Below are 12,495 nucleotides of genomic sequence, written 5' to 3'. Positions count from 1 at the left end.
GAACACAGGCCATCTTTTAGCAATTGAAAGGCCTCTTCCGTCTCGTCTTTCCACTCTACCTGGTTTGGCAGGTTTTTCCTGATGAGGTTTGTGAGGGGGTTGGCAATGGTTGCATATCCCGGGATAAAACGGCGATAATATCCTGTTATCCCTAAGAAGGCCCGAACGTCTCGCTTGGTCCGGGGTCGAGGCCAGTCACGAATTGCCCTGGTCTTCTCTGCCTGTGGGTGTATTTTCCCATTCCCCACGGTGTACCCCAGGTATTCTGCTTCGGACAGGCCCAGGCAGCATTTATTTGGATTGGCTGTCATCCCTGTGGCTTCCAAACTCACGAGCACCGCCCGTAATCACAGGAGGTGACTATCCCAGTCCTCGCTGTGGATGACCACATCGTCTATGTACGCCGCTGAATACTCTTGATGGGGCCGTAGAATGGCATCCATGAGGCGTTGGAAGGTTGCAGCGGCACCGTGCAGTCCGAAGGGCATCCTCACATACTGGAAAAGCCCCTCTGGGGTGGCGAAGGCAGTCTTTGGGCGATCCTCCGGAGCCACCGGCACTTGCCAATATCCCTTCGTCAAATCCAGGGTAGTGATGAACTTGGCCTTTCCTAAGTGCTCCAAGAGTTCATCCACGCGGGGCATGGGATACGCATCGAATGTAGAGATGGCATTCACGCCCCTAAAGTCGTTGCAGAGTCTCATACTACCATCGGATTTGGGGACCAGGACTATGGGACTGGACCACTCACTCGTCGAGGGCTCGATCACGCCCATCCTCAACATCTCCCTCACCTCTTTCTTAGCGATGACTCAGCGAGCCTCAGGAATCATGTAAGGGCGGATATGCACCTTCTTGCCGGGTTCAGTGTGGATATGGTGGAACAGAACATCTGTTTGTCCTGGGAATGGAGAGAATATTCGACCGAAGTTCATAATCAGCTTGTCTAGCTGTCTTGACTGCTCCGGTAGGAGAGTTTGGCCACGGCGCACCTGTGGTAGAGCCTCCTCTTTTCCTTTGCCCTCCAGGGCCATCAAAGCCACCTCCTCCTCTCGTCCATGGTACATCTTCAGCAGGTTTATATGATAGAGTTGGACCTTCTTCCTCCTGTCAGGTTGCTTGATGAGGTATTTGACCGGTGAGACCCTTTTCATTACCTCGTAGGGCCCCCTCCACTGCGCCAGCAAGCGATGTTCGGCCGTGGGCACAAGCACCATCACTCTCTCTCCCACGGTGAACTCACGGGGGGTCGCGGACTTATCATAGGCCCGGCCTTGGGTCCTTTGGGCCTTCTCCATATGCTCCTTGACTATGGGCCACACTGCTGACAAGCGGTCTCTCATCAGGGTAACGTGTTCTATTGTGGATCGAAAGGGGCATGGTTGGGTCTCCCAGGTCTCCTTGGCTAAGTCGAGGATTCCTCGACAGGGTCTGCCATAGAGCAATTCAAACGGAGAGAATCCAGTGGATGCCTGGGGTACTTCTCGCAGGGCAAACATTAAGTGAGGGAGAAGCATGTCCCAGTTTTTCCCGTCTCGGGACACCACTCTTCTCAACATGCTTTTAATCGTTTTGTTCAAGCGTTCACACAACCCGTCTGTTTGAGGGTGGAATATGCTTGTACGTATCTGTTGAACCTGATATAACCGACACAAGTCCTTCATCAACCGGGACATGAACAGGGTTCCTTGTTCGGTTAAGATAGTCTTGGGGAGGCCCACACGAGAGAACATCAGGAATAACTCCTTGGCAATTCCCTTTGACGACATGTTACGCAGGGGTATGGCCTCCGGGAACTTGGTAGCGTAATCTATAACCACTAGGATGTACTCGTGTCCTCTGGCGGATTTTGGGAGGGGTCCTACGAGGTCCATAGCTATGCGTTCAAAGGGAGTCTCTATGATGGGGAGAGGAATCAAAGGGTTACGTAGGTGTGGCCGTGGGGCTGTACGTTGACATTGATCACACATCCTACAATACCTGGCCACATCCCGGGTGACCCGGGGCCAATAGAATCTCTGCATGATTCTGTCAATAGTCTTGTCTCGTGCCAGGTGTCCTCCTAGGACGTGGGAATGGGCTAACTGTAGAACTGTATCCCTGTATGGCCTAGGCACCATTAGTAATTCCTGGTTTTCCCCCCTTCGTCGTACGACCCAGTATAAGAGACCCCGCCTTATTGCATAGTAAGGAAGAGGGGGCTCACCTGATCCGTCGACGTTCCTCCCGTCGATCACCTTCACCTTCCTCATGGCCTCCCTTAGGTCTGGGTCTCTATGCTGCGAGGTGCCGAACTGTCCCTTTAATTCCTGGGGCAGGTCGACCTCTGGTAGAGGGATGTGGAGGTTGTTCCACATCCCCATTAGGGGTGACTGAGGAGAATCCCTTCCAGGTTCCCTCCTCGGATGGAGCTTCAAATATATCCCTTAGCGCCTGGTTGCTCCTTCCTTCCTGCGTTGTGTATAACCCTTCACATGTGTCTTCATCGGTGGTTTCCTGGAATATCTGCCGTAAACGTTGGGTCGCTATTTCTTCCTCTGCTGCAGAGGACGAGGACGCGGCTACGTCTCCTTGTAGGACTACTACCTCGGGCTTGGATTTTCTCTTCTTTCCTGTCCCCGTTCTTCCCGTGCATAACGTCATCTGCTGAAGCTCCTTATATAGGGGACAGTCTCTCCCGATCAATAATGGCACCTTCAGCTGGGGCACTTTCCCTGCCCTGACTGTACACCTTCCTTTTGGAGTGAGAATAGGCAGATTCACAGTGGGGTAATAGTGGGTGTCTCCATGGATACAGGATACGGCTACTTTGTCTGGTAGCAGTGTTGCGGAGGTCACCATCCGCTCCTCTACTAACGTAACCATACTTCCCGAGTCGAGAATAGCTACCACATCTTGTCCTTCGACTCGCACCGGAATCTCTGAGGCTGGGGCTATCTCTGCTAACCAACAGTGTTGATCCTGCCCCCTCAAAACGGGATGTGTGGGGGTAGGCAGTGATGACTCCGTAACCATGGGCTCATCCTTGCTAGGGCATTGTGGGGCATAATGGTTGGGAGACTGACATTTATAACACTGACCCTGCTGTGTGGTGGCTGACTTCTCCCACCTCCGGGGGGGGCTTGGACGTTTCGGTGGCGGGCGCGCCGGGGTGAGTCGTGGTACAGGATTGGAAGACTCCTTCCGTTCCTCCTTGTCACTTTTTAACAACTCCCCTGTAGACAGATATGTTTCCACCGCCTGGGCTATGTCGTCGGCTGACAACGGGTTGGCTTGCCCCACAACCCTTTTTAAGTCACCGGGTAATTCTCTCAATATCTTGTCCACTACGAGAGTCTCTATCACATGTCCTACTCCCTTTCCAGGTTCTAGCCACTGTTTCGACAGTCGTATTAATGCGAAGATCTGGGCACGGACGGGTTGATCAGCTGTATAGGTCCATTGATGGAACTTTAATTGCCTCTGGTTACCTTGTCTCCCATGCCTTGTTGGGCTACTATCCATGAGCCCAGCCTGCCCTCTGGCGGTCCTTCCACAGTACATTGACTTAAATACAAAACCTAGGAGGCTCAGGGTTCTAACCCCTTTCCATAGACTTACACAGTAATTATGACAACTTCCGGACTCCAACTCCAACCTATCAGAGCTCTTGCAGCATGAACTGACATTTTGTCCACCCAATCAAAGGATCAGAGAATGAATCTAGTAGTGAAAGCATAAGATACAGCTAGCTAGCAATTCAGTGAATAACATGTGGTGAGTAGTTGACTCAAAGAGAGAGAAATACAATAGTTGAACAGTTTTTAACACATTAATTTCTTCCAAAATGAAGGAGAAGCAAGAAATATATAAAGTGAGAGATTTACATTATTTTTCACTTGCAGTTTCACTTACTTTGTTAGCAAATGCAGCTAGCTAGTTTAGCCTTCTCAAACACCCTGCTCAAACAGAGGGATGCTATATTAGCTAGCTGGCTATGACTATCCAACACAACACTGGAACTCTTCCAAGTCAAGGTAAGCTTTTGGTTTTACTAATTTATTGCCACCGGGGCCCGCTGTTGTAACTGCTTACTCACGGTACACTTTAACGTTACTGCATGATTGTAGTGGGTTTTCTAACGCGTTAGTTATTTTAGCTATGTTGACTATGATGTTACTTTAGCTAATATGGTGACAACAATGTGGGCTGTGTGTAGCAGTTATGATATGGTTTGGCTTGGTAAGGTTTTTTTGCCTGGTCACACAGCTGATGTGTTGTGCACTGATAAAGTGATAAAGGGAAAAATGAGAGGAGGTGAGCACATAGATGTGAGATGAATACAGGGTGGCTGTAATGAAAGTGAACTGTGTTTACTCGTGATCAGAGCTGTATTCATTCCGCCGATTCTGTTGAAAATAGTTTCTCAAAGCGGGGATAAACATACCCACATTTGTCCAATGGAAACTCTCGCTTGCAACTGTGTCACTGTCTGTCCATGTCTCATTGTCTGCCATCTCCAATTTTTCTCTCGACCTGTGTGCACCTATGTTGTAAACTTTCATTCATAGGCTAGGTTGTAGCAACCTCATAATGCATATAGGGAAAATGTTAGTATCATGTAATAACCTAAACCTAACACTGTTACATTGAACTGGGTGAATGGAATTTGAATGACAGTCATCCAATATGCTGTAATAGAGATAAGGCCATGCTCATGGAAAAAATATATTGGCCTCCCTCATCTTAAACGGCACTGACCACCACTGGGATAAATATACCTGAATTTGTCTAATAGAAACTCTTGTTTGCAACTGTTGAACTAATGATTACACTCTAGATCACCTAGATGCAGGAAAGAGTGTTCAAGGCATTAATGAATGTGCCACTGTCTGTGCAACTAAGTTGTAAACTTTCATTCGTAAATTAGATTGTAACAACCTCATGATGGGTATAGGGAAAATTAAACCTATCGATGATACATTGAGCGGGGTGAATGGAATATGAATGACAGTCATCCAAATGGCTGTAATATAAATAAGGCCATGCTCACTACAATAAATCGTCCTTCCTCATTCTAAACGACACATTTTGTTACGTTACAGCCTTACTCTAAAATGACATAAATCCCCCCCATCAATATACCCCATAATGGAAAGCTAATTTATAAATAAAAAAATGGAAATATCTAATTTGTGTGCTTAGGGTCGTGGTCCTGTTGGAAGGTAAACCTTCACCCCAGTCTGAGGTCCTGAGCGCTTTGGGGCAGGTTTTCATTAAGGATCTCTCTGTACTTTGCTCTGTTAATCTTTCCCTCGATCCTTACTAGTCTCTCAGTCCCTGCTGCTGAAAAACATCCCCACAGCTGCCACCACCGTGCTTCACCGTAGGGATGGTGCCATGTTTCCTCCAGACGTGAAGCTTGGCATTCAGGCCAAAGAGTTCAACCTTGGTTTCATCAAACCAGAGAATCTCTTTTGTCATTGTCTGAGTGTCCTTTAGGTGCCCTCCAAGTGGGCTGTCATGTGCCTTTTACTGAGGAGCGGCTTCTGTCTGGCCACTCTACCATAAAGGCCTGATTGGTGGAGTGGTGCAGAGATGGTTGTCCTTCTGAAAGGTTCTCCCATCTCCACAGAGGAACTCTGGAGCTGTCAGAGGGACCATTGGGTTCTTGGTCACCTCCCTTCTCCCTTCTCCCCCGATTGCTGTTTGGCCGGGCGGCCAGCTCTAGGAAGAGTCTTGGTGGTTCCAAACTTCTTCCATTTAAGAATGATGGAGGCCACTGTGTTCTTAGAAACCTTCAGTGCTGCAGAAATTCTTTGGTACCCTTCCCCAGATCTGTGCCTCGACACAGTCCTGTCTCTGAGCTTTAGGACATGCTGGGGAAGGCTTTAGGACATGCTAGGGAAAGGCTTTAGGACATGTTTGGGAAAGGCTTTAGGACATGCTTAGCACAAATCACAGCCCTACTACCATTCATCACCTCAATGATCAGTCAATTACAGGCCTAAGCCAATCATGTACAGTACTGTTTCACTTTCCCTTTTAGAACAACATACAACACAGATCATATCCTTTTGTAAACAATATGGCCTGCAACAGATTTCAAACTGGCAATACTCACTCACTCAGATGGCTGAGGATGAGATCCCCTCCCCACAAACACACATTCAATGTGATGGCTGTGATTGCCCACTATCAGCAAGTGCTCTGTAGTCTGGCTCATAGTTTGACACAGCAAGTCTGACACTGTCTGTGAGATGTCTATTAGTTAGACAAGACCTGTTCTTTGTCTTGATTCTTTTCATCTGTGAAAAGGCCATGTCTCACAGAGATATGTTGATCCAAAGTAGGCCTTCACCTTAAGTGTGCAGGATGAAAGGAGGGAAAACCTTTTCAGTGTTTACAAGACCCCAAAGGTCACTGTCTCTTGATCTTGCTTTCAACTCAATGTAATTTTGCAATTCAATTATCTCCATGTCATCTCCGATTGGTAAAGCAAATATTTACTGGAATTTGGCGGACAACTCCTCAATCTCAATGGGGAGGAAAGTGAGATAAATGCAACAACCTCCCCTATGTCATTTAACTCCTGAAAACGCCTGTAGAATTCGTATGCCAGTTTCTCCAGGTGGGCAGAGAATTCTTGTGGGAGAAAAGCATCTTTGTTTCCGATGTTTTGGAACATTTTCTCCAGGTTTGGGAAGTGCACCAGACTTCCATTCCTCAGCTGAGAGGCCCACACACCCACCTTGGCCTTAAAGGCTTGACAGCACTGATCATGTGTGCCACGTCTTTTCCCTGAAGCTCATAGTTGAGCTGGTTCCGTTTTGCTGTTATGTCTGTGAGGAAACCTCAGTCTAGCAGCCGTGCATCATCAGACAGTTCCTCACGCTCCTCATTTCGTGACTCCAGAAATGATTTGATCCCGGGCAGCAAGTCAACAAATCAACCACTCAACCACCTTACGCAAGCGTGGAGAATCAAGTCACCTTATGCGGCATCAAGCTCATCTAAGAAAGATTTAAACAAGCGGTGCTGAAGTAATTTTGCACGAATCGAATTAACAATCATGACGACAAGTGTCAGGACATGAGAAAAGTCCACTACTTTACTAGCTAGTCCTTGCTGATGGATCACACAGTGATAGTTCAAAAACTCTGGGAAATCGGGATCACGACGGCACAGTGCAACGAAGCCCGAATGCACCCCACGCATTGCCGGTGCCCCGTCTGTAGTGATTGCTACCAGCTTATGAATGGGAATGCTGTTATCATGCACATAATGTTTAAACTCGTTATAAATGTCCTCACCTCTTGTCCTCCTTCTTAATGATAAAAGGGTGAGAAAAGACTCCTTAGCAGTTGAATCCTTCAAAGCCATGAGAACAAACCCCATCAGCTGTGCAGTGTCTGTCATATCCTGGGAATCATCAAATTGCAGCGAAAGCACTCACAAAGTGATAAATCCTTGAGCACTTGTTGGTTCACGTCCTCCGATAACGACTCTACCCTTGTCACAGTGGCTGGGCCAAGTGGCACACTTCCGATAGCATTTTTAATGTTCTCTTTGTTTTTGAAATCTTTGGATGACGTCTCTGCGGCAAGGGCCATTGCCTGCTTGTATAGCTCTCCATCGGTGAACGATTTCTCATGTTTAGCCAAGACATGGCTGACAGGGAAGGATGCCTCTGTTGCAGCATTACGTTTAGCCAAGACATGGCTGACATGGAAGGATGCCTCTGTTGCAGCATTACGTTTAGCCAAGACATGGCTGACAGGGAAGGATGCCTCTGTTGCAGCATTACGTTTAGCTGTCGGTTTGGTAAAGAGCGACTGCTGTGCTTTCAATACAGACTTGAGCTCGTCAACTTTCTGTGAACGAAGCTTGCTCTTTAGTGGTTAGGTTTCTTTAAACTTGGGGTGGATGGTGTTGTGGTGCCACTCCACATTACCTGTTTTTGAGAGCGCTACAGCCTGGTGACAAAATCAGGCAAATCCTTTTGTCCTTAACTATGGTGAACAGAAAATTGTGTTCCCATTCTACATGAAAATGATGTTTTTTGCTTTTTACGTTGTGCCTCCTCCATCGTTAAGTTAGCTTGCGTATCGTTAGCTTGATAGCTCGTGAGCGTTACAACAAGTGCCTGAGCTAGTTAAGGCGGGAGTCAGGGACATAATTTGTCAGACGTTAAACCTAGAAACTGTATTTGATTGGCCAGATATCCAGTACACCTCCCCCGCCCCTCAACCCCCATCACTACACACAGGGCTCACACATGGCACAATTGAAATGAAAGTCATAAATAATCATTAATAAATTAAAACGTTTCGACATTTCTGATTACTTTTTTCTCTAATTTTGAACACTACTCGCGGTCGACTTGGAATGCTTCAAGATCAACTTGTCGACCGCGATCGACAGGTTGGTGACTCCTGCTCTAGGACATAAAAGGGAAAGGCTTTAGGACATGTTCGGGAAAGACTTAAGGACATTCTGGCAAAAGGCTTTAGGTAATGCTGGGGAAAGGCTTTAGAACAGATAAGTGACAAAGAAAATAGAAGGCTTTATATTTGGTTGGCCAGATGCCGCCTGGCTGACCTGCTCTGCTCCCTCCCTATCTCCCTCTCTTCCGCTTGCCCTCTCTTCCTCTCTCCCTCTCTTCCTCTCTCCCTCTCTTCCTCTCTCCCTCTCTCCCTCTCTTCCTCCACTCCCATTACCCATCTCCCTCCCCATGTTACAGAGCTGTCTCTCTGGCACAGGATCCCCCAGCCGTATCTATAAACATCCTGTTATTCGGAGGCCCAGTCACATTTGTACTTTCCCCTGTGATGTGGGTAGGCTCACTATCATCACGGGTAGAGGTAAAACGTAGTTTTATGAAAATATTAGGTTTTGAGTCTTCAAATGGCCAGTGTCAGTCGTACTGTACGTGTTATGTCTTTGGGCCAGACACAGCTGTTGGTGCCTGATAAATGAAGTGTTAATGACTGATTCATTTTGAAGAGCCACCTCCCTTTGAGGCTGTTAGGCTGTTTTTCACTGAGCAGTCACCTGCTGGAGCATTGACACATTCACAGCTGGCCAGGCCCTACTGTAGCCTATTATGTACAGGAAATGGATAATTGCCGTTGGCTTGGAAACAGTCAAGTATAATGTTTCCTGCTGGTTCAACAGCAACTAGCTTTGGAGAGAAACATATCGATAAAGATATTGAACTGACTTTGACACCTTTCCCTTTACATTAAACATTGGCTTACTGTACAGTATTCCAACTATCCATAAAAATAAAGCTACTTTGTTCCTCCCATGTGGGAGGAACATTGCTGATATCTGCATCAGGCCCTCTCTGCAGCTATGGTGTCTGTGTCGCTGTGGGCCTGCTACTGAGCATGTGCAGGCCTATGGCTGGAGCTGTAGTGCTCCTCTGAGCACCAATGACGTGAGCCAGTTTCCTCAGGATAGACGACAGCAGGTCTCTCAACCAGGGGGGTTGAGGAATGACAAAAACATCCTCTCCCTCCATACCTGCCCCCGGCCATGGCCTTGTCCCCTCTCCATGCTCTGACGCTTTTTGCAGGAAGGCCAGGTTTCCTGTGTGATGGAGGAGAGGGGGATGAGGGAGAGGGGAAGCGACGGCTGGGCTTGTGCACGTAGAGATGGTACAGATTGACTTTATGTTTTAGCTGTGTGTGGATGTTGTTGTGTTATGTCGTTTTCTGCGCAGGTGCAGCTTGATGAGATCCATGAAGACAAGATGCAGCAGTGGAGGAGGTGGAGGAAAGACAATGGGACTAAGAACCAGAGCAGCCTTCTTCTACATGAACAAACAGGTTGGTATGTGATAGGGAAACTACATTTTTGTGGTTGTGATTTGTGTTTGTCATTGTATTCCTGTTTTGTGTTGAGCTGGTTGATAGAGCTTACTGTATCCACTTTGCCAGATATTATGACATTTTGAGACAAGACTGAATTGTCTGGGTTTGTAAAATATTTTGTTGATCTATTTTAGCCCTTATATTATGTTTAGTGTAAAAACTTGTCCATATATCCTCCTGGGGGATCTGTAGTCCAGCATTACAGCTGTCTAACTGCTAACTACAGAATTACTAAAAAACACGCTGGCACATTGGCTAGCTCAGTGAATAAAACACACATACAGGTGTACTATCTTAATTTGACCAGTTTCTCACAATGGGAAAATAATCCTGCAGCAACAGGAAATGTGAACTATTATTTGGATTATCATTCATGGCCTTTTTTTAGGTGTTGATACATTTTTAGTTAGTATAAATACAGTTTGACATTTTAAAGTGTTAATTACAAACTTTAGAAGCTTTTTAAACTTCGAATCCACGGTAATTTGCATTTCCTGCTCAGCAGGAAAGTTCTCTGTGACAACAGAGTGATCAAACAGAGTGATAGTAAAACACATTCGCCTCCTGAGGGATCTAACCCAGATCCCTGGACCATGATTACCACATAGTTGTTTTAATCAGCTCATGCCTGGCTGGGATTGTTTGGAGCTATTTTGGTGTGGCGAGAGCTGAGTCCTGTTGGCATAGCTGTGGCTCTCTGACAGACATGGGGACGGACTCTCAGCTGCCAAGCCAACCAGGCGGTGCTCTTCTTACTGCCAGGGTAAGATGCTAGAGCAAGAGCCTGCTCACCTGCTGGGTTTGGGCTTGCTTTCTTTCTCTTGCTTTTTATCCATTGGTGCCACTGCATAGAGCAAGCTAAATCAAGTGCACCTTAATAAGTATTTGAAAGACAACAAATCCTGTTTCGGTTAGGGTATGTGCAAATTTCAGGGTGAGAATGCAAAAAAAATAATACACTGAAATACACTGTTTGCTGTTTATGGACAATGTTTCTGCCACTGATAAGGTCTTGGTGAAGTCACAGGGAGTAAATCTGATAAGGTCTTGATGAAGTCACAGGGAGTATATCTGATAAGGTCTTGGTGAAGTCACAGGGAGTATATCTGATAATGTCTTGATGAAGTCACAGGGAGTATATCTAATAAGGTCTTGGTGAAGTTACAGGGAGTATATCTGATAAGGTGTTGGTGAAGTCACAGGGAGTATATCTGATAATGTCTTGATGAAGTCACAGGGAGTATATCTGATAAGGTCTTGATGAAGTCACAGGGAGTATATCTGATAAGGTCTTGGTGAAGTCACAGGGAGTATATCTGATAATGTCTTGATGAAGTCACAGGGAGTACATCTGATAAGTTCTTGATGAAGTCACAGGGAGTATATCTGATAAGGTCTTGGTGAAGTCACAGGGAGTATATCTGATAATGTCTTGATGAAGTCACAGGGAGTACATCTGATAAGTTCTTGATGAAGTCACAGGGAGTATATCTGATAAGTTCTTGGTGAAGTCACAGGGAGTATATCTGATAAGGTGTTGGTGAAGTTACAGGGAGTATATCTGATAATGTCTTGATGAAGTTACAGGGTGTATATCTGATAAGTTCTTGATGAAGTCACAGGGAGTATATCTGATAAGCTATTGGTGAAGTCACAGGGAGTATATCTGATAAGGTATTGGTGAAGTCACAGGAAGTGTATCTGATAAGGTCTTGGTGAAGTCACAGGGAGTATATCTGATAAGGTCTTGATGAAGTCACAGGGAGTATATCTGATAAGGTCTTGGTGAAGTTACAGGGAGTATATCTAATAAGGTCTTGGTGAAGTTACAGGGAGTATATCTGATAAGGTATTGGTGAAGTTACAGGGAGTACATCTGATAATGTCTTGGTGAAGTTACAGGGTGTATATCTGATAATGTCTTGGTGAAGTCACAGGGAGTATATCTGATAAGGTATTGGTGAAGTCACAGGGAGTATATCTGATAAGGTCTTGGTGAAGTCACAGGGAGTATATCTGATAAGGTCTTGATGAAGTCACAGGGAGTATATCTGATAAGGTCTTGGTGAAGTCACAGGGAGTATATCTGATAAGGTATTGGTGAAGTCACAGGGAGTATATCTGATAAGGTCTTGGTGAAGTCACAGGGAGTATATCTGATAAGGTGTTGGTGAAGTTACAGGGAGTACATCTGATAATGTCTTGGTGAAGTCACAGGGAGTATATCTGATAAGTTCTTGATGAAGTCACAGGGAGTATATCTGATAAGGTCTTGGTGAAGTTACAGGGAGTATATCTAATAAGGTCTTGGTGAAGTTACAGGGAGTATATCTGATAAGGTGTTGGTGAAGTTACAGGGAGTACATCTGATAATGTCTTGGTGAAGTTACAGGGTGTATATCTGATAATGTCTTGGTGAAGTCACAGGGAGTATATCTGATAAGGTCTTGGTGAAGTCACAGGGAGTATATCTGATAAGTTCTTGGTGAAGTCACAGGGAGTATATCTGATAAGGTCTTGGTGAAGTCACAGGGAGTATATCTGATAAGGTGTTGGTGAAGTTACAGGGAGTACATCTGATAAGATCTTGATGACGTCACAGGGTGTATATCTGATAAGTTCTTGGTGAAGTCACAGG

The 12,495-nt window shown here is 46.0% G+C and overlaps 1 protein-coding gene across 6 annotated transcripts in view; it reads left to right on the top strand.

Annotated features, from left to right (window-relative positions):
• The first annotated feature begins 9,415 nt into the window (after window positions 1-9,415).
• The window catches only part of LOC110502914 (uncharacterized), a 31,459-nt gene continuing 28,379 nt past the window's right edge, over window positions 9,416-12,495 (top strand). For 3 of the 6 annotated variants that reach the window (XR_005039229.2, XR_016491131.1, XM_090217462.1), the window contains exon 1: window positions 9,664-9,816. The gene's annotated coding sequence lies outside the window, so the exon portion shown is untranslated. Of the gene's footprint in view, window positions 9,817-12,495 lie in introns of all 6 variants that reach the window. The other 3 variants (XR_005039231.2, XM_090217461.1, XM_090217459.1) reach the window with 2 other exon arrangements.

This window comes from Oncorhynchus mykiss, chromosome 23 (genome assembly GCF_057628025.1).
Source record: "Oncorhynchus mykiss isolate SJ-2025 chromosome 23, ASM5762802v1, whole genome shotgun sequence".
Classification (NCBI taxonomy): Eukaryota; Metazoa; Chordata; class Actinopteri; order Salmoniformes; family Salmonidae; genus Oncorhynchus; species Oncorhynchus mykiss.
Note: the sequence above shows the minus strand (reverse complement) of the source record. Positions and strands in the feature narration are given on the sequence as shown.